Below are 22,695 nucleotides of genomic sequence, written 5' to 3'. Positions count from 1 at the left end.
CACACAGAACATACCTATTTCTGAATACCTTTGATACCTGCAAACCCTAAGCCTCTTAGACAAACCATTCTATCCACCTTGGAGTCTCTCTCTATAATTCCTATCTGAAACTAGAGGCCCGGTGCATGGATTCATGCACCAGTGGGGCGCCTCTGCCTGGCCTGTGGGGATCAGTGGACCTCCGCGCCACAGCAGCCCAGCCATACCCGCCAGCCCATCGGGCTTCAGCCCGCTGTCCATGTCGATCCCGCACAGCACGAAGTAGTGTGCGAAGCAGCAGGTGGCCAGGGAGGAGCCAGAGCCCAGGCGGGCTGGACGCAGCGCCACTCCCTGTCATCCCCGTTCTGCTGCACCTGCTGCTGCCACTGCCACTTGGGTGCACAGGGGGAGTATCGAGGGAGAGGCTTGCGCTGCTGCAGCTGTGCTGACTAGCCATGAATTCGGTGTCTGGCACCTGTGTGTCAGCTGAGCAGCACTCCTGCTAGGGGAGCACACTGACCACCAGGGGGCAGCTCCTGCATTGAGTGTCTGCCCCCTGGTGGTCAGTGCACGTCATAGCTACCGGTGGGTCATCTAGGCATCTGATCGTCCGGTCATCCAGTTGCTTAGGCTTTTATTTATATAGATGATCTCCCCCCTTTCTATTTTCCCTGACTTATATAAATATCATCTTCGAAACTTTATTTTACTCTTTTACGTACAGTGTTACTAGTGAGTCTTGTTTTATAACATCTGGCTTGTGTGTCCCTATTCGATTAGAGCAAACAATAGTATTTAATAGATGTCTTTGCTTTTATTCTGCATTAATTCTAAAATCAAAGTTCCAGAGACAAAAATACTCAAACATGACAACATAAATACTATAGTTAAAGGTATATTTAACTAGAATTTGCAGAGAATATAGAATTTCGATCAATTAAATTTCTGATTAGGAAGGAAAGATTTGTTTCAAAGCTTTCTATAAAGACTTTAAAATTATGTTAGTACAAAAGTTCTCATCTTAGTTAAGGACAGTGTAGCAACTATAGCAATGCTTATTTGGTGAAGAGGGTTTTAGCCAGGTATCTGCCCACCATGTTAAACAATTATAAGTACCAGACAGATAAAGATGAAAAAGGTATTAGAGACTAAGCTAAGTATATTCTGACTCTTAAAGAGATCGTAACTAATAAGAGTTAAATTTTTTGGCATTTTTTTTTTTGTGGGGTAGAAGTAATTTATTGGAAGAGAGAAGGAATAGTTTATGAAGGTTTAAGATTAGGTAGGATCTCTCGGGGGAGGGGAGAGTGGTCTTGCTATGTACAGATCAAGAGGTTTCAAGATTTATTGTTAAAACTAATGAGTGACAATGAATAATTAGAAGAAAAACTTCATTTGCTTTTTCTGAGTCCCTTTGAGCACAGGGAAAGAACCCAGATTTAAAAGGTAACACAACTTAGAAAAGAGAGCTCCTCTTTCTGAGCTCTAACAGTTAGTGCCACAAGACCTGGAGGAGAAATCTGACCTCCCCCTCCCCCACCCCATTTTCTTACCTAGGGAGTGAGGAACTCTAGTGTTTGAGGTTCCCCAGATCTTTGCCAGGACAATATTCTCAGCTTGTCTTGCAAAATCAAATACACTTTTATTGAGCATTTACTAAGTGGAAAGCATCATGTCATTTTACAGGATATAGAAATGCTAACACAGTACCAGCCCTGGAAAAATACCTACCTCGGGAGCCAATGGACATACCTTTGAGAGATTTCTCCAGTCACACACTGTTTCCCTTAGAAGGGGCCGTTCCCACTGACGCACGCGTGCTGAAGAACAATAATACGCCTTTGCCCTGGACCAGTGGACGCCAGGTGCCCTGCAGGGCTTCAGTGGACATTTTCCTGCCTTCTATGTGACAAACCACGCATTCACTCGGGACTCCTCTAAGTAGTTGGAAAGCAAATAATTAATCTCTATTTGATTTAAAATAACAGTAAAATTGCTGATAATAATCATGATAACGAGAACAGTAACAATAAAGGAACCCACCTGTGAGTTATTTCAATTCACCTAGGGATTTAAACTAAAAATCATCTCTGAAGCTAAGCATAGAGTGGTGTATTTTAAATATTCTTTAGAAAGAGTGGTGAACTATTAATCTAACCATCTAGACAAAAATCTGGGAAGATGCATATGGGAAGTCAAATATAAATATATCAAAACTGAGCTTAATGCTTCTTTTCTGTTAACTGATATTTTGCCAATATGTTATGGGCTTCATCAGAAAACACGAACACAAACTCTTGTTTGGGCATCAAAGCATTTTTCAATTCTGGCTTAGGTAATAAAATAAATGTGCAAAATCACAGATCCAGAACCTGCTTTGTGTAGCTAGTTGTTTTATCACAGCATTTAAAAAAAGATAGCTATGTACATTTAACTTTAGTACCTGGGAAAAATTTGGAAAGTCGTCAAGAGATTGATTTGCAAACAAGGAGAAGATGCTAGCTATTTCTCAGCATGGCTTATTCAGAATAAATTTCACTGGATTAATCTGATCTCTTTAGACAGAGTGACGTACCTGACAAATGATAGGCTGTGGGTGTTTGAGAAGAGGGAACGAAGATAAAATATATAAGGAGATGTCAATGGCTTGGGTACATGCAAAATTAACTTCATGTTAGTTTATTCTAGACACATGAACACATACTACTTTTCCAAATAATCCTCTAGTCCCATTCGAGGCTCAATTACCTCCTCCATAAAATATAAGGATGAGCTAGATTAGTGTTTTTCAAGTTGTGTGCCATGGCCTTTTTGCAGATCATGAGAGTAACCGAGTAGGTAAAAATTAGCAATTTAAAGCATACGAAGTAAACTAGAATAGAAACCATCAGAGTGCATGAACTAAGGGTAAATACTCTTTTGTGTAACCTTTGTTTCAGTTGTGTAGTGTGTGTGTGTGTGTGTGTGTGTGTGTGTGTGTGTGTGTGTGTGTTTAGTGGGATATAAAATACATTTCTTACTGTGGGTTGCAGTAAAAAACACCACAAAGCCACTGGATGTATTGATATCTAAGATCCTATTTTACTGTTTTTTCTTGCCTCAGCTAACACTTATGGCACATACTAGGTGTCTATCTTCCCTTCTGGATATAACATAATCTTAGATGAGGCACCCAATTAACAAGGACATATAAATGTTGAAATTATTAGTCTGATAGATTACAATTCTATTTTGCCTGTTCATATAACAATAAAGTACAGTTCAATGACATCACAAATGCATTTCACTTAAGTAGGTTCAACTAGATGTATTTAGCAAGCACAAAATTAAAAACATATTTACTTTGGCTCCTAAATGCAAACCAAAGACTTCATTTGGTGCTCTTCTGAAAACAACAACAACAAAACAAAACAGAAAACCACCAGTAATCCTTTCCAACACTATGAAAGAAACTATTTAGAACTTATTAAGAGTTGGCAAGTAACCACCAAGCCACATGCATGGTACTTAAGAGAAATTAGAAATAATACGATTTTACATAATAGACTCTAAAAACCCAGCCCTGTGTGAGCTTCAACCACATTGGAATCCCATTGTAAAATAGGAGCTTAGATTGCTGCCCTTCTCACCTTCCTTCTGAAGAGCATAGGTCATTTTTCTTCTTTTTAACCCCCTTTTCTTCCTCTTCCACCTCTTCCACTTCCCCCCTTTTCTCTACCCTCCCCATCCTTTTTTTCTTTTTTTACCACAACTGAACCTTAACCATCTATAATAATAAAAGGCTAATATGCTAATTAGACCAGACGTCATTCCAGACATCCTTCCTGACAAATCCAGGGCCAGAGGGAGCCAGCCTGGATCTCGGGTGCCTGCAGTCAGCCCGAGGGAAGCCAGCCCAGGTCCAGCATTCCTGCTGGCAGCCAGAGAAGGGAAGCCAGGGTCCCGGGTGGTGGAGGGAAGCCGGTGCCAGCAGCTGGGGGAAGGAAGGCCTACTCTTGGGTGAATTTTCGTGCATCAGGCCTCTAGTTTTATATAATTCATTAAAAATGTCATATGTAACTTGTATGTGAGTTATGAAGCCTAGTAATAAAGTAAACCCACTATCAACTTAAGAACAAGAAAGTGCATGTAAAACCAACTTCATGTTAGTTTTTTCTAGTATACGTTCTGTCCCAGCGAATCCTTGGCATCTCTTTCCCCAAAAGGTAACAACAACCCGAGTTTCATATTTATTACTTCTTTCTACTCTTGTCCCCATTACATAAGTGTATCTCTAAATAATATCTTTTGCTTTGGTTTGTAATGACTTTTATTAAAATGGTATGAAGCTTTGAGTATATTTGACAATTCACGCATGCAGCTAGAGTTCATCCATTACCCATGTTGTAGAATGTTCCGTTCTCTGACTAACCACAGTTTATTTAGTCACCCTCCTTCCAGGGAGCTGCTATGAATGTTTGTTAGGTATCTTCTGGTGCACATATGCCCGAAGTTCTCTTGGATGGAGTTTCCCCATCTTTTTACATCATGGCAATATCAGACCCTGCACTGACCTGCGACTGGCTTGAGGATGGAAGCTGCTCTGTTCCCACTATACAACCCCAATAGCACATCTGTGGCTTCTCCTTAACACATTGGTCTACCACTTCACATAGGTTAGAATCTCTACTATAAGGTGCACCTTGTCTAGGCAAAGGATTGTCAGGTCCCAGGGTGCTAGAAAGCTTAATTTCACAATGTAGTTTTTCAAAATAGTCATGCCAATTGTAAGTATGAGTAGCAACATATGTCCCTTGTGCCACATCCTCACTATAGTTTATATTAGACATTAATTTTTTCCAGTTTAGTGAATATGAATTATATCTTATCTTGCTCTTATTTGTATTACTAATGAGTTTGAGCATTTTTTCATGTAATTATTGCCTTATATATTTACTCTTGGTGATATGCCTTTGGTTTACTTTTTTTTTTTCTTATTGACTTGTAAGAGTTCTTTGTGTATTCAGTATAGTACTTTGTTGGTTATATGTTGTCTTAGTCAGCTTGGCTGTTATAAACAAAATTCCATAGACTTGCTTAAACAACAACAAAAAAATTATTACTCACAATTCTGGAGCCTGGAAGACTGGTCAGGGTGCCAGTGTGGTCGGTTTTTGGTGAGAACACTACTCCTGGCTTGCAGAAATCCACTTTCTCATTGTGTCCTCACATAGAGGAGAGAGAGAGAGAGAGAGAGATCTCTTCTTCTGAGGGCACTAATCCCATCATGGGGACCCCATCCTCATGACCTTATCTAATCCTGATAAGCTCCCAAAGGCCCCACTCTCCAAATATGACCACAGTAGGGGTTAGGGCTCCAACATATGAATTTGAGGGGTAAAAGGGGAACACGTAATCCAATAGTATATGGAACTTCTAGTTTTCTATTGATCTTTTCACTTTGCTTATGATACTTTTTACAAATAATGGTAAGCTTGCTCACAAAGTTATATTTTTGTAGAACAAAATTGTATTATAAGTACTTCTAAGAGTTTTAAAGCTTGACTTTATTCATTTAATTTTTAATCCACCTGGAATTTCTTTTTGTGAACTACTGGAGGTGGAGATTCAATTTCATTTTTGTCCACATGGATAATAGTCCAAGTACCATTTACTGTGTGGTACATACTCCCCCAATGAACTGCTATGCCACCTGTGTCATAGTGAACACTTATAAAAAATTCTATCAAGTTTCCATGTAAAAGTGGATTTGTCTCTGAGTTTCCTATTCTGTTGCATTGATCAATTTGATTATCCCTGTGCCAGTACACTGTCTGAGATACTATCCTATATAATAAAAGCCTAATATGCTAAGTGTCTGGTCATCCATTCAACCAATCAAAGCATAATGTGCTAATGATATGCTAAGGCAGCTCAACTGCTCACTATGACATGCACTGACCACCAGGGGTCAGATGCTCCGACAGGTAGGTTAGCTTGTTGCTGGAGTCCGGCCTATCGGGACTGAAGGAGAAAGGCTGGACACACCCTGGAGTCTTCCTGGAGTCCCCATTTGGCCAACCTCCTGCATCTGTCCCTGGCCCAATTGTGCACTGATGGGGTCCCTCAGCTTGGCCTGGGCCCTCTCACAATCTGGGACCCCTCGGGGGATGTCGGAGAGCCAGTTTTGGCCCGATCCCGCAGGCCAGGCCAAGGGACCCCACTGGTGCATGAATTCATGCACCAGGCCTCTAGTACATTTATAATACTCTTGACACACAGAATAGCAAAATACTCTAGGTTGTTATTCTTCTTTACAAAATCTTGACAATTCTCTGGCCTTTGTTCCATCATGTAAATTTTATAATCACCTTATCAAGTTCCTTTGAGGATTTTTATAAAAACAATAAGCTATAGTTAAAATTGGGAATAACTGAAATTCTTACAAATTAAGATTTCCTACCCAAGATCATGGTTTACATCTCCACTTATTAGCTCTTCTGTGTATTTCATTAAAATTTTAAATGTTTATCAAATGGGTCTTAAATGTTTCATTATATTTATTTCTAGGTATCTTATATTTTGTTGAAATTATATATAATTTTTGTTTGTTTCCCATATATAGATGTGTAATTCATTTTTAAGTGTTGGTTGTATATCCAGCCATTTTAGTAAATTTTCATTTTAATTCCAAACACCTCTATAGATTTTCATGTATAAAATAAGATAATTTGAGAATAAAAGCATTCTGTTTCACCTTTTCCAAATTTAATTTAATTGCATTAAAAAACTTTATTATTGTCCTAACTAGGTCCTCCAGTAAAATGTTTAATAGAATTAGTGACAGTGAACAACTTTGTCTGCTTTCTGATTTTAAAGCATATTCTTCTAACTTTTGACAATTAAGAGCCAATGTTCATTACAGGTTTTTCTAAAAAGTTTCCTTTATTCCTAGTTTTCTAAGAATTTTGTTTGGATGTTAAATCATGAATGTGTGTTGAATTTTATCAAATTCTTTATCTATCTATCATCTATCTATCTATCTATCTATCTATCATCTATCTATCTATATCTATATATCTATATGTCTATATATCTATATCTATATCTATATCTATATCTATATCTATATCTATATCTATATCTATACCTAATCTATATCTATATATATTTCTTCTTTAATCTATTACTAAAGTAATTATATTCATTAAGCTTCTAAAGCTAAACTTTCCATGCATTCCGGGGACAAATTAAACTTGGCCATGCTGAATTAGTGTTTCTCATGCACTACTATGTCCAGTTTTCTAATAATTTGCTCAAGATTGTCAAGCTCATGATTATGAGTAGAATTAGACTGTAATTTTTTCATTCTTTTTCTCTTGTATTTTTAAATTAAGTAATACTAGCTTTATTTAATAATTGGAGAGTGTTTCTTTTTATTCAATTTTCTAGGAAAATTTAAATTTGAAAGAATATGTCCTTTGACTATTTTGCAGAACTTGTATGTAAAACCACCTGTTTCTACTATTTTTCTAGGTGAGATTTTCAACCACTAATTCAGATTTTTTTTTTTTAATTATGATAGTACTATTTGGACTTTCTGTTTCTTCTTTTGTCAGATTTTGAAATTCAGATTTTTAAAATATGTGTCCTTTCTGTTTATAGTTTAAAATTTATTAACATACAGTTATTCATATTTATCTCATTTTTAAATATGTCATATCTTAGCCCCCTTTTATCATTATGGATGCTGATTATAAATATCCTTTTATGTTTTAAAATGACTCTTTGTTGGAGGATTTTGTATTTCATTAGTCTAAAAGAATTGGCATTTGTCTTTATTCATCCTTTATATTACATTTTTTTTTTTACATTAACATTTTTTAGATATTTTTTAAATTGATTTTTAGAGAGAAAGGAAGGGAGAGGGATAGAGAGGTAGAAATATTGATCACAGAGAAAATCATTGATGGGTTGTCTCCTGCACATCCCCCACTAAGGATTGAGCCCACAACCCAGGCATGTGCCCTGACCAGGAATCTAACCAGTGACCTCTTGGTTCATGGGTCAACACTCAACCACTGGGCCACACCGGCCAAGCCACACTAACTTTTGATCTTCATTACCTCTTTCAAATACATTTGTTGGATTAATTCTATTGTTATAGCTTATTTAAGGGGTTGGCAAACATTTCCATAAAGGGCCAGATTATAAATGTTTTAGGTCTTATAATGTAAGCCATACAGTCTCTGCTGCAACTATTCAATTTACGCCATTGTAACAGGAAAAGAGCCATAGCAATATGTACATAGGCATGATTATGTTCCAATAAAACTTTATTAACAAAAACAGGGTCAAAATTTGGCTCTTGGGTCACATAGTTCATTTAACCTTGGTCTAACTTTTTGATTCTCAACAGCTGGTCTGTAGATTTCTTCAAGGTTGTGGGGTCCCTGAGAATCTTTCAGGAGGTGAGGTCAAAACTATTTGCACAGCCCTAACTGGTTTGGCTCAGTGGATAGAGGTCTGATTGCAGATTGAAGGTCCCAGGTTCAATTCTGGTCAAGGGCACATGCCTGGGTTGCGGGCTCAATCCCCAGGTGGGGGTGTGCAGGAGGCAGCCAGTCAATGATTCTCTCTCCCTTCCTCTCTGAGGTCAATAAAAATATATTTTAAAAAAACCTATTTGCACAATAATGCTAGGTTGTTATTTGACTTTTTCAACATGTTACCTTAAATTGACAGTGCAAAAACAAGGGTGAATAAAATTGCTGGAACCTCAGCACAAATCAAGGCTGTGGTCATTATATTTTTCACCAATGCATTCTTGCTATAAAAATAAATGCCAATTTTATTTAATAATGTCTTTAATGAAATTGTACAAATTATTTTATTAAATGTTAATCCCTGGTTGCATTTTTAAAATATTATACCTGTGGAATTGGGATTTATACATAAAGCACTTACGTAACTGTTGGAGTTGCAAGCTCAACTAGTCATTTTCATCATGGAACATCATTTTAACTTTAAAAAAGAACTAGACAGATTATGGGTACTAAGCTTCTAATATTTGGCAGACATTTTCCCCAAAATGAATGAAATGAGCCTGAAAACAACTGAAAATATTTATTACCAATGTCAAAATTTGAGCTTTCAAGTAAAATTGGAAATTAGCATTGTATCTGTCAGTGAGCTTGACAGTTTGCCAATACTTAAAGGCTGTTCAAATGAAATCAGTGGTGATTTTAATAAGTGTGTTTTTCTGTTATAAGATAATAAAATATGTCAACATTCAGAAGATCTTTGCAACTTAGTGTACCAATATTTTCTTGATTATCAATACATAGTATTACAAAATCATGCATGGGTAAAAAATCCTTTTAAAGTGCAAGACATACTGATAGCTTTCATTGTAACAGACCATGAAAGATTCACTGATGTGGTTTCAGATTCCACATTGCAACTAACCTTTAAAAGATTATCACTAGTGGAGATTTGGCATAGTATCAAAGAAAAATTTTTCACAATCATGTAAAAAGGCTGTTAAAATACCCTCCTTTTCTCGATACATGTCTGGGTGAGGCCAGATACTTTTGTACATTTCAACCAAACTAATGTTTTATAACAGGTTAAATGCAGGAACAGATGTGAAAATCTAGTTCTTTTCTGTTGTCAGACATTAAAGAGATTTTCAATAATGTAAAACAATTCTACGTTTCCAACTAAATTCTTTAGTTTGGGAAAATATATTTTATTAAAATGTAAGGTATATATGATGTGTTATTATTTTTAAATGAGTCCATAAGTGTCTTAAAAATTTACTTCTAATTCTATAAATATTGACAGTTATAATTACATGAATAAAAGCTCTTTTTAATTTAATTTTATTTCTATTTTAATTGTTTGAAATTACCATAAAATATATTAGATATGAATGTGTCATGATTGTGGCTTAATAAATATTATTTAATTATTGAAAAAAGCCTAAAAATAAAAGCTCTTTAGGGGCCTTGATAATTACTAAGAGTGTTACATGGTCTTAACACTTAAATGTTTGTGAATAACTGGTCTAGATTATTAAATTGGATATGTAGCCTATTAATGTTTAGCCTTTATTCTTTTTTAATGTAATAATTTTAGATTATAAATGGCCCTCACAATCTGTTTGCACCTGCTTCCCATAAGATTTAGTATACAATATTGTTGTATCCCTCACTTCTAGATAAATTTTACATGGTATTGGTGATGTTCGTTTTAACCCAAGAGTAAGTTAGAAGAATGGTATGTTTTTAATTTCCAAAAATGTGCAGATTTTAATTTATCTTTGTTATTGACCTCTAATTTAATTGCACTCTGGAAAGAAAATATAATCTATATAATAACAATTCTTTGAAATTTTTTGTGACTCGTTTATGTCTTAATATGTGGTAAAATTTATAAATATCTCATATGTATTGACAATAATATGTATTGTCTGTTTTGAGGGTGAATTCTATAGATGTCCATTGTATCATTTTTGAACATGAAAAGCTTAATTCTTCTCTATCTTTACCAATATAGTGTTTACTTGATTTAATAATTGAGGGAAGCATGTTAAAATCTTTCACTGCAGTAGGGATTTTGCCCATTTATCCTTGTAACTCTACACTTTTTTTTCTCATATTTTGAGTCTACGTTAGTAGGTCAACTCAAAAATGGTATAGTTATATACTTTTGGTAAATGTAAATTGTTATAATTAAATAGATAATCCTATTACTCCCCAATAATGTTTATTTATTCTTTTACTTAAAGTCTATTTTTTTAACATTAATACAGCTGCTCTACTTTTATTGTGGTTAGTATTTGCCTATTTTTGTGTTATTAGTTTCAACCTTTCTATATCTTTAAATGTTGCTGGCATTTCTTGTAACAGTATGTCAATGGATTTTATTTTTAATCAATATAGCAAACTGCCATTTAATTAGCATATTTAACCTGTATTTATTATAAATTATGATACTTTTAGATTGTTTCTACCAACTTGCCTTTTTTCTTGCTTCTTATTACTGATTGAAAGTTAATTTTGTTTTTTTATTATTATACTTCCCTTTTTCAGTTTAAAAGTTATGTATACTATTTCTATAATTTAAAGGTCACTCTTGAAATTTTTACTTGCATGCTAACTTAATGCAATATAAATTTTAAAATTTCTTATCCTGAATAATATAAAAATTTTAGAACATTTTTACTCTGACCAACCCCACTCTTCATTGATGTGGTAGCCAGGCCCAGTATTTCAATCCTGTCTCTTTAAACTCCATAAATTAAATATTATTTTAAATTAATTTATACAGACAACATACTTTAAAACTTATTTTTGAGTTTAGTAAATCATGTGTTCTCATCTTTTCTTACATTGCTACCATCCCTCCTGGACTCATTTTTATTTGACTTGAAGCATATTCTTTCTTTAGAAGTTCCTTTAATGAAGATTTGCAGATGATAAAATGACAATAAACGTGTTTTGTTTATACTAAAACCTTTTTATAGCCTCATTTTTGAAAGATAATTTACTAGATACACAATTCTAGGTGTATAGCTATTTTCTTTCAATATATTTTTTTCTGCTTTTATTGTGTCTGCTATTGCTGATGCAAACTCTTCTGTCGGTAATTATTCTTTTGCAAGTGATCCCTTCTCACTGGCTGCTATTGAGATTTTTCTTTTTGTCTCCAACAATTGAAGAGTCACCACACTATGTCTAGAAGTAAATGTCTTCTTATTTTTACAACTTGATAAAATTTTGCTCACTCTTATCAGTTCCAGGAAGTTCTGAGCTGTTAATTGATTATTAAAACTCATTCATTCCCTCTAGTTTCTCTTTATGACTCCTACTAGATGTCTGTTAGACTTCTCATTCCAGCTTCCAGGTCTCTTACCCTGTTTTTCATATTATCCACTTGTCTCTCTGGATGACATGTAATAATCTATTCAGATCTACATTTATTTTATTAATTCTTTTTCTACCAGAATCTGTTTCTAATTAAAATGATATTTTTATCTTTAAATTTTTTAAAAAAATATTTTTATTAATTTCAGAGAGGAAGAGGGAGAGAGAGATGGAAACATCAATGATGAGAGAGAGAATCATCAATTGGCTGTCTCCTGCATGCCCCCTACTGGAAATGGAGCCCGCAACCCCGGGCATGTGCCCTTGACTGGAATCAAACCCGAGATCCTTTGGTCGGAAGGCCAACACTCTATCCACTGAGCCAAACTAGGTAGGGCTAAATTTTGTTTTTTATTCCCAAAACTTCTAAGGGATTTTTCAGGATTCCTGTAAATTATCTCATTTTATGCCCTATACATATTTTGTATACTTTAATATTTGATATTGTATACCTACCAATTTAATAACTGAAGTCTTTGAAAAATCTAGATCTTTGTTCATTGTTTTAGCTGACATTCACTCATGATCACATGTGTTCATATTTAAGTGATCTTCATCTATGGGAACCACCAAGCTCTAAATTAGGAATGACTTACTATAAAAAAAAAAAAAAGTTATTCATTTGCTTCTGCCAGAAAATTACCAAGCAGAGAGTATTCATTCTCATTTGAGGAGCCTGACTTAATGTGAAAATACTAAGTTTAGCTTTCCCATTACAGCTATTAGGTTTTTTATAATAAAAAAAAGGGGGAGGGCAGTGGAGTATTTTAGCAAGAAATTAACTTATCTCACATAAGTTTTAAAAAGATCACTCTGGCTTCACAATAAAAATAGACTACAGGAAAGATTCTAGGCATGGGGAAAATAGGTGAGATCATGACCAAGAGAGTGATTATAGTAACAAGACATGGAATTTAAGCCAGGCAGTGAGGGAAGTAAGACCAGCAAGTAGAAAGATGCAGAAAAGCTGGTAGAATCAAGGATGGAAGATCACAATGGGATTAAAGAATTGTTGGAGATGGACCAGAGGGAGTTAGCTGCACAGATAAGAACTGATACTGAATGCATGAAACTGAGATTATCCAGAGGTTTTAGCTATTGATAATGATAAGGTCGAGACTACCTATGGGAGTGTGTGGCTGAGATAGGTTGGAAGTCAAGAGCACTAGAGAATTGATCAATGACTGGCGAGGCCAGGATGTTCAAAGGATCATCTACTTACAGCTTGAGAGCCCCAAGAATTAAAAATTAAAGCAAGAAGGAAAATGTCTTTCTCTTTGTTGATATGTACAGACAACGACACTTTACTTAATCATCATGATACCTTGAGGAAGAAAATAAACAAACCATTTGTGTTTCCAATTTAAAAACAAAAACAAAAACAAAAAAACAAACAACTTGGTAAATGACTGGCATAGTTCCCCAAATTCCATTTGGCATAAAAATTTCAAAATCTTCTAGGAGATGGCTATTATTCACCTTTTAATGGGTGATATTTCTATTTTATGTTTTCTTACTTCTACATGAAGCTCCCACTGTCAGAAAGGTCATATTTATTTCTTAAAATCAAGTCTAAGTATTACCTAGTCAAGGTTTAGTTCTTTTTATTTTGCTGTTCTTTCTGTCCTTTTAATTTCTTTACTTCCATCTCAAACACTTGAAAATGTTTGTCATATCCAGTGCATTTATCCAATTCTGTCATTATTCAGTAGAATTACACACTTTCTTTAATCTCTTTTTGATAAATTATTTCCAGTAACCATTTAGCATTATTCTGCTCTGGATTCTATATTTCTTTTTCCTTTTGGTGTTGACATTTATGCAACTGTGGTAACCTAGCCTTTTAAAAGGTAGAGGTCTCTGTTTCCTGCACTGAGACCCAAGGACAATAGGTCTGTTTCTAATTGTGTCTAAGGCAATTTCTGCCTCTTCATCCAGTGTTACCTATGGCAGGCCCAAGCAAATGATCACCCATTTAAAACAATTTATGTTCTTATAAAACTACCTCTTAGAATTTACTCTTCAGTTTGCTTCACAATTTCAACCTCATGATTTACTGTCACTTTTATCTGGTTTGCTTCATTTTCAAAATCACTAACAAAGGCAAATGAATAAACAAATAAGGACTAACTACTGGCTTTGAAACCCATCTATAGAAAAGCTTCTTCTCCCACGCCCAGTCAATCTTCAGTTTACAAACACTGTCTGACATTTTGCTGTAGGGAAAAACGTATGTGTGCCAGATGCGTTCATATAGTACGTTGTCTCCTTGAGTGTTCACATCAACTCTTTGAAGATGTTGTTTTTCATATGTGAAAACTAAGGCTCAGAGAAAGGAATAAACTCCAGAAGGTCACACAACTAATTAACAACACAGCAAGGATTTGAATTCAGTTTTTCCAGCTCCAAGTCTAGTTCTTATCCCACTATCCTATATAATAAAGATGTAATATGCAAGTTGACCATCACACCCTTGCACAAGATGACCGCCCCATGTGGTCAAAGATGGCCACCACAAGATGGCCTGCAGGGGAGGGCAGTTGGGGGCAATCGGGACAGCAGGGGAGCAGTTAGGCATCAATCAGGTTGGCAGGGGAGAAGTTAGGGGGCTATCGGGCTGGCAGGCAGAAGTAGTTAGGGGCAATCAGGCAGGCAGGCAGGTGAATGGTTGGGAGCCAGCGGTCCCGGATTGTGAGAGGGATGTCCGACTGTCAGTTTAGGCCCAATCCCTAAACCGGCATTCGGACATCCCCAGAGGGGTCCCAGATTGGAGAGGGTGTAAGCTGGGCTGAGGGACAATGTATAAAAACACTGATTCTTGTTGCTTATTTTATTTTTAGGTTAGTCTCTTTAAATAAGCATGTCTAAATCTGAGTTTAATTTGATCTTTATCTAAAATATGTCATCAGTTGTTTGAGCATACGACACATAAGAATTTTTAATCACTTATTCTATACTAAATGGAAACAAATGAGCTTAGGTTAGGTTGATTTTTAATTTTTTAACCTGAGTTTTCTAGCAAGGCCCATTTATATAACACTCTGCTTACCTGGAGAGGTGGAATCCTAGAAATGATTTCAGCTGCTTTTCTGCCCAAAGATGAAAACATTGAGTACTTTCAGGACAGATCTTCACACTGTGAGAGGGTCCACTCGAGTGAGCCCCTCTTGTTAAGAAAACATGGGAAAGGGCCGTGAAGATTCATCACCATAGGAAAAGACCATAGTACAGACCTACTGTGGCTTGAACAAGATGGCACCTTTTGGCATCCATAATATAGAAAGTTCTGGAAGTGGAGTTGACCAATTTTAATAAGGAAATCAAGGCTTTCTGTTTCTTTAAGATTCAAGGAAAGGGGTAGCTCTCATATTGGACTATAGCTGCTCTGTTGAAGGTCCACTTACATGAGAGGCCCCCAGAGGCCCCAAAGTCAAACCTACTAGTAAGTATAGGGACACGGGGACTGGCTGTGACTTGACCTCAATACAAACACCTGAAGTTTGGGTTGCAGAACTGGTTCCAGCATAGTCCGTACCTGTGTCTGAAAGGCCCTCTGGATTTAGCCACTCTGGAACAGTGTTGGGGTTTGAAGAAAAATATAGCTATGCAACTAAAATTGACTTTAAATCTGTTATTCTGATTTCCTGGGAAAGGCATGCAGGCCCCACTGCATCCCCACGGGTGTGGAGCTGATACATGGAATTGTTCTGTCATCCTCTGGACAGTGCAATCCCCCAGAGTTCCTGGACAATTCTAAACTGAGTGGACCTCAAAAGTGAAATACTAAACTTCCTGAACATAAATGCAAATGGGATTTCATGCAATTGCTTTAAAAACTAAAACTGATTTGTTGTTGTAACCTCAGCTTGGAAAATAGGCTTTTTCATGTGCACACTGTATTCTTGATGCATTTTCATAGCTACCTCTTTAGGAGTCTCTTTGCCCCTCTTCTTTTCCGCCCCTTTCAAACTCTTTTCTACCTGGTTAATCTTTCTAAGACATCAACTTTGCCCCAAAAGTCTGCAGTGGCTTCTTATTGCCCACAAAACAGTATCCACACTCTCATCCTGTCTTTTGACACAGTCCACATTCAGATCCCTAACCCCTGAAAGGATGTGGAAAGAAATACATATTTATTATCTACTAGGGGCCCAGTGCATGAATTCATGTACCTTAAAAGGAACTGTGGGCTGTGAGGCTGTGGTGGGTACAGGGACAGGTCTTGGCCCATCCTCTACACCCCCACCCGGCCCCTCCTGCTATGGTCCCTGGTCCCCTGTTGGCCGGCAGCCCTGCTCCCTCCACCGCCACTCCCATGCGCTGACAGAGAGCATCTGCTGACAGCACCAAGCCATTGGGGCCGGCACCAGCAGCGAGTGCAAGCAGCGGCTGCTGCCCCAATCACCCCTCAGGAGCAGGGGGAGGTGGAGAAGCCCTCAAGGGAGATCAGGGCCAGCAGCTGCCACTTGCACCCACTGATGGTGTCAAGCGATCGGGGCTGGCACCAGGTGCTGGCAGCAAGTGCAAGCAGCAGCTCCGGCACTGGCTGAGGATGCAAGCAGGGCCAGCACTGGCAGTGGGTGCACACCGGGCCGGTAGCAGGTGTGAGTGCTGGGTGGGACTGCGCCGTGTGGGAGCAAAGAATTTTCAGTAACCACCAGAGGCTTGCCCTGATGACAGCAACCAGCGCCCCGCCTTGGTCTGGCACCCCCGTTCACCTGCTCCACCATCCCGCCATGGCCAATGCCCGGGCATCTGCACTCTGCTGATGCCCGCCATATTCTGTGTGCGCCCCCTGGTGGTCAGCGCATGTCATAGCAACCAGTTTTTCCACTGTTGGGTGTATTTGCATATTAGGGTTTTATATAGAGAGAGATTTTGTGAAACACTTTATATGTGCTATTCTCATTTAATTTCCTCTTCAACTTTATTTTCCACTACCATCTTAATTGAGGGGTGGCGAATTACATAAAGTACACAACTCAGTAAGTTTTTATATATGCTATGCACCCAAGAAACTGTTATTGAAATAAAGTTGCAGAACAATTATCAGTCCCTCCAGGAATCTCCCTCATTCCCTTGTCAGACTGTGCTCCCCAAAGGGTACCACTATTCTGACCATTATCACCAGAGATTAGTTTTGCCTATTCTGAACTTCACATAAATGCACTTGTATGGTGTGTACTCTTTTGTGTCCATCTCCCTTCACTCAGCCTTATTCTTCCATTCAACATAGTGAGATATCACTATAGAGTTGTTTGTTTTAAATACACATTTAGCTACTACATGTGAATATAACACAACTTAACTATTTAATCTTTTATTGATAGACAAATGTTTTTTCTCTGTGGGGGCTTTTATGAATAAAACTACAATGAATATTCCTGTATATGTATTTTTGTAAACAAACTCACTTATTTGTGTTGGGTATATTTCTAGAAGTAAAATTTTTGGGTTAGAGGGTGCATGAGTATTCAGGTTCATAGAAACTACCAGTTTTCCAAACTAGTTGAAATAATTTATACTCCAACCAGCAAGTAATGTATAAGAATTTCATTTGTTCCACATCTTTGTCAACCCTTGATATTAAGTTTTAATTTTCACCATTCTGCTAAATGCATAGTAGTATCTCATTATGATTTTAATTTTGATTTCCCTGCTGAACAATCACATTGGCCACCTTTTCATATGTGTATTAGCCATTTGAATATAATTTTTATAAAGTGCCTGTTCAAGTCTTTGACCATTTCTTTTATTAGGCAATTGTCTTTTCCTTATTGTTCTGTAAAATCTCTTTTTATATTCCGAATATGAGCTCTTGGTCAGATATTTTACATATATTTAAATATTTATGCATATATAAATGTAGATATAATGTTATGCAAATATCTTCTCTCAGTTTGTGGATTGTCTTTTTATTCTTTTAATGGCATCTTTTCATTGACAAGTAGTTCAGTTTATCAACCTTTTATTTTATGATTAGTGCTTTTTGTGTCTTAAGAAATCTTTCCCTTCCCAAGATTATGACAATATGGCAATATTTGCTCTTGTTCTCTTCTAGAAGTTTCTTTTACCACGTGCAGACACGCATGTACAGTGCGATTGAAACTTCGTGGCCCATGTGCAGAAGTCGGTATTTTGTGGAAGAGCCACACTCAAGGGGCCAAAGAGCCGCATGTGGCTCGAGAGCCGCAGTTTGCCGACCACTGGTAGACTCCTCAGCCTAAAGTGAACTTAACATATACTGCTTTACCCTGTAAGCTATTTTTACATATGCGTTACCTTGCTTGCAACTAGATTGCAGAACAGTTGACGGTAGGAATTGCCCATAAAGGCCAACCAATACATAACATTCCACAAATATGAGATGGTAGCTGATAAACGTGTGCGCCTTTTTTTTGTGTAGACCATCATGTGGACCTGCTGAGGATTATCTGCTGTACAGCCTTCCTGTGAGTGGTGCCGCTGTCATGCTCCAGTTGTGTCAAGTTGCGCGGGATGATCTTTAATTTCGTTAAGGTGGTATTGTCAGGGCTTCCCAGGAGTATTTTCTCTGTTTATATCCATAGTGTTTAGATATTCACTACCGTCTTTCCACATTACACACTTTTGATTAATTGTTAACATTCCTCAGTTTTTCTAATGTGTTGACCAGTGTGTTTTATTTTATTTTATCATTAGATAGAAAGTACAGGTAATTTTTATGTAGCTTCTATAAAAAAATTGAATGAAAGGAGAGAGAAAGTATCAAACATATGCAAAGCCTCCTGCACACTCGCTTTCCCACTTTTCACAGAGAGGAAAATCAGTGGGTCTAAACATCTGTCTTCCTTATCAGCTGTTTTGTGTCTGTCATCTAGTTCTGTGGATTTCCAAATATGTCAGTGTACCTGTTCAAATTCTTTTCCTGCTTTGTGACTCTAACAGAAGTGTCAGTATTTTTGGAAGTGTTTTTTTCATGCCCTTTTTCTTCAAGGAGTTTAAAAACAAAGCATTATCTCATTTATTCTGATTTATATTAGTTGCCTTGCTTGCTTTTGCTTTCCATATGAGGTACAAATGCCTGTTCTTCAACTTAGCTCCTTTATTCAGCTTATTCGTTCTGGTTTTATCATAATTATCATTTCCTCTTAAAAAAAAAAGAATAGGTATTATGAGAAATTTCTCTAGGGTTCCCTCCCAATTTCCTCACTGCCATTACAGAGCCCCTGTCCCATCAGTCTTGATCAGGCACGTTGGATACTCTTACTCTTTGCATTCTTCTTTTCTCAGAGCAATTGTAATCTGCTTTAATTATGGTGGATACTCCAGCAGCCTGCCCTTCTCCTGGGTCTTAGTATTCCCTCCTTCAATACCATACTCACTAGATTCTTATTTTAATTCCCCAAAATTAGCTCTCTTGAATTCTAATGCCCTGATAGGACTGCCTGCATTCTGGTTATGAGCAGGATCCCACCAGGTTTCAGAAATGCCGACGAAGGCAAAGCTTTCTGCATTTCTGCATACCTCGGATTGCTCTCGCTCATTTCTCAGAATCCTTCCAGGCCTCAGGCTTTGCCTTTCTCTCTGCTTAAATTGCTGTGGCAGATCCTTCCACAGGTAAGAGAAAATGTTGTTTTAGATGCCTGATATATGACATGACTTTTGACCATCTTATTTTTTTTTTAAATCTCTTCAGTAAAAGATATTCTTTGAAATAGCTACTTATTTTTTAAATATAATATTTTTTATTCCCCACACTCTACCTGTTACTCAATTATGCAGCCTAACTCATATACCCTCTGTCCAATACTGTCACCTTCCATGCTTTCTCTCTGTTGTCCACTGGAATTTCACATGGTGGGGAGTATGTGGAGGCCAATGGTGATACATAAACATACTCCAGCTCACAGAACCATTTTCTATCAGCACTTATAAACACACACACACACACACACACACACAAACACACACACACACACACACACCAGTGAATAGCTCATCTTTCCTAAAAATTTGCCTTTGATCATCTCAATACAACACATAAATATTTATACTCATTTTTATGAGGGTAGAGATTTCAGAGGCTCCATATTTATCTCTGAGAAGAAAACCTTGGGATATCTGTGCATGGATGAGAGAGACACACCCAGTTAATGACATACTCATGGTAAATTCATAATTGATTTCCAGTCCTGACTCCTGTCCTACAACCATGCTGCCTTCCAGCACTTATTACAGGGTCAATTGAAATGCATCCAATTACAGTTAAGTGAAACATAACTCAAACTAATTTAAATTAAAAAAAGAATTTATACTGCAGAAATATGGCAAATATTAAGTAAGGTTTAATCCAGTCATTCAATACTCCCACCAATTACCTATTTCCAGTTTTTCTCTCTTCGGCCTTTTGTAATGTCACTTCTTCCTAAAGAGGACTCCTATTGTGGTGCTAAGATGAGGTCCCCAATCTCCTGGCCTACCTGCTTCCTCTTCCTTGTTGGGGAAGAAAAAGAGCATTACTTCAGCATTTCTAGCAAGTCCTGATTATCCTTTGATTGGACCAGCTTTAGTCACACACCCCCTTCAACATCACTGAGACTGGGCCAGGGAATGCATTCACAGGCTTGGCCTGGTTTACATGCTCTAACCCTAATGTCAGGAGAAGAGCCTGTTTCCTAAGAAATACATGCTTTACAAAATAGAAATTATAGCTACTAAGGAGGGAAATGAGGAGCATATATTCTGGAATCAACACAAACACTTGAAATCCATAAAAATCTTACCCCAGAATATGTTGTTTACCCAATCTATACTGCAGGCCTATTGTAATAATGGCAATAGGAAAAACCCTTCCCAATGACTGCTCTCTCCTCAGAAAGAGCAAACACACACTCAAATAGAGCAAAAGCTGTCTCCTGGCTTCTAACAGGAAGTAGCTTGGGTACTTGGTCAACTGACTTAAAGTCTTTCCGTTTTTATTTCTCCAAGATTAAAAACAATATTGTTTTAGAGACAAATCCAGATAATACTAAAAGTTGTCCAATTGTGGTCCTATTTTGTCATTTTTTTAAACTTCTACTTCACAAAGACAGAAACAATTTCTAAATGTTTTGGTCAGATTAAAACAGTGATTGCACAAGATGATGGAAGCAAATGCTTTTCTGCTACAATGGGCAAACATTCTTCTTTGGGATAATAAATTTATTTCAATGCATAACATTCAAGGGGTTAAGAAGCAGGACCCAACCTGTTTGTCTTTGCCTTGGATTATTAGTCATTTAAAATCCCTTTACCGGAGATGATGGTTCCTCAGGGAAGTCTGCCAAACAAGAATGAGAAAGCTCAGGTGAGAGCCAGGGTGAGGGAGGTGAGCATTGCTGGAGAAATATATACAATGTGCAGCCATAGGGAGCCTACAAATAAGCAATCTCTCTCTCTCTCTCTCTCTCTCTCTCTCTCTCTCTCTCTCTATCTTTCTCTCTCTCTCTCTCTCTTTCCTTCTTCCTTCCTTCCTTCCTTCCTTCCTTCCTTCCTTCCTTCCTTCCTTCCTTCCTTCCTCTCATTGGATAGCCTTAATGCCAATTTTACCCTTCCACAAAAATGTTATTTTTTTATTGATCAAATTCTGAGCTAATTTAAAATGGAATTAAATAATAGTTTTCAGAACTTACCTACATTTTCCTATGTATATTATACATTGTTCAAGATAATTTATGAATGTCAACCTGAATGGACAGCTTACATTCTCCTAGTTCCTTCAAATGTGTCCTAATATAAAAGATTTTCTTTGTAACCTCTAAGGAGTATACAGACATTTAGTCAAAAGTACTAGTCTTTAATTCTGAATGTCCACAGAAATGTGATATTTAGGATTCTGTTTACTTTTCTATCTTGAAATTAAAAATAAAATGTATGTCTTTCTTGGTTCTTTACCATAACTGGATTAACTAATAAATAAGTATTTTTCTGAATATTTTATTCAGACTGCAGTACTTGGAATTTACATGAGTTTCAAGAACAGCTGTGACTTACCTGCTGCAAGCAATCACTAGCGAGTCCTTTCTTAGGGGCTCCAGTTTTCAAGGAGCTAAGTGTGACTTTGACATTTTTAAAAGAATCTTGGGTTGAGTCTTATAACAGAGTTATTGACAATACAAAGTTTTCTAGTAAAAAAAAAAAAATCAAATACTTCTGAAAAAAGAACCTAGTAGAATTCCTAAGGCATAACTTGAAAGGAATGGCAAATCATGTATCCTTGCCACCAATTAACCTTGACCTTAAGGCCAAAGGTCAGGGCTATTCCTATAGCTAAGTCCTCCAGGTGTGGTGCTAGGATGAAAAGGTGACAATTTGGAGGACAATTTACAAGCCAGACATTATCATCGGAAATGTTGATTCTGTGTCATCCTAAGAATTTATGGAAGCTGGAAGGAAAGCAAATATGTTGTGCTAATTCAAGCAGTTACAGCTTCCTTTCCTGTTATTCTGTACAGGAAAACTCCTACAGAAGTTGTAAATCTCACCTTTCTGCAAAACTAATGAGATGATGTCACTATGTGGGGCAATGACCTGGGGGCCCTATGAACAGCAGGCAGCATTAAAAGGGGCTTCCAAAATTTTACCTGGAAACAGAAGAACTAATCAGGAAACTAGAACCAACCTCATGTCAATGAGTCATTCTTTTTCAATGGAGGTACTACCTGAACCCACAATTGTAGAAAGGAAAGTTGATTGATTTTCACACTACTAGTTTAATAATTGTGGTAATAGATTTAGCTCTAGTCAGGAACAGTTCTTGTGTCTTCGCCATTATTTTTCATGGATT

At 37.0% G+C, this 22,695-nt stretch overlaps 1 long non-coding RNA gene across 3 annotated transcripts in view; it reads right to left on the bottom strand.

Moving 5' to 3' along the window:
* LOC118677602 overlaps nt 1–22,494 on the bottom strand; it is a 113,008-nt gene extending 90,514 nt beyond the window's left edge. For 2 of the 3 annotated variants that reach the window (XR_004974432.1, XR_004974433.1), the window contains exons 1-7: nt 22,394–22,494; nt 21,118–21,189; nt 20,249–20,363; nt 14,938–15,054; nt 12,345–12,483; nt 5,086–5,183; nt 1,732–1,916 (exon numbers count right to left, since the gene is read on the bottom strand). This is a non-coding gene — a long non-coding RNA (uncharacterized LOC118677602). Of the gene's footprint in view, nt 1–1,731; nt 1,917–5,085; nt 5,184–12,344; nt 12,484–13,110; nt 13,213–14,937; nt 15,055–20,248; nt 20,364–21,117; nt 21,190–22,393 lie in introns of all 3 variants that reach the window. The other variant, XR_004974431.1, reaches the window with a different exon arrangement.
* Nucleotides 22,495–22,695: the final 201 nt, after the last annotated feature.

This window comes from Myotis myotis, unplaced genomic scaffold (assembly GCF_014108235.1).
Source record: "Myotis myotis isolate mMyoMyo1 unplaced genomic scaffold, mMyoMyo1.p scaffold_m19_p_2, whole genome shotgun sequence".
Classification (NCBI taxonomy): domain Eukaryota; kingdom Metazoa; phylum Chordata; class Mammalia; order Chiroptera; family Vespertilionidae; genus Myotis; species Myotis myotis.
The sequence above is the reverse complement of the archived record's forward strand: the minus strand, read 5'-3'. Positions and strand labels throughout refer to the sequence as shown.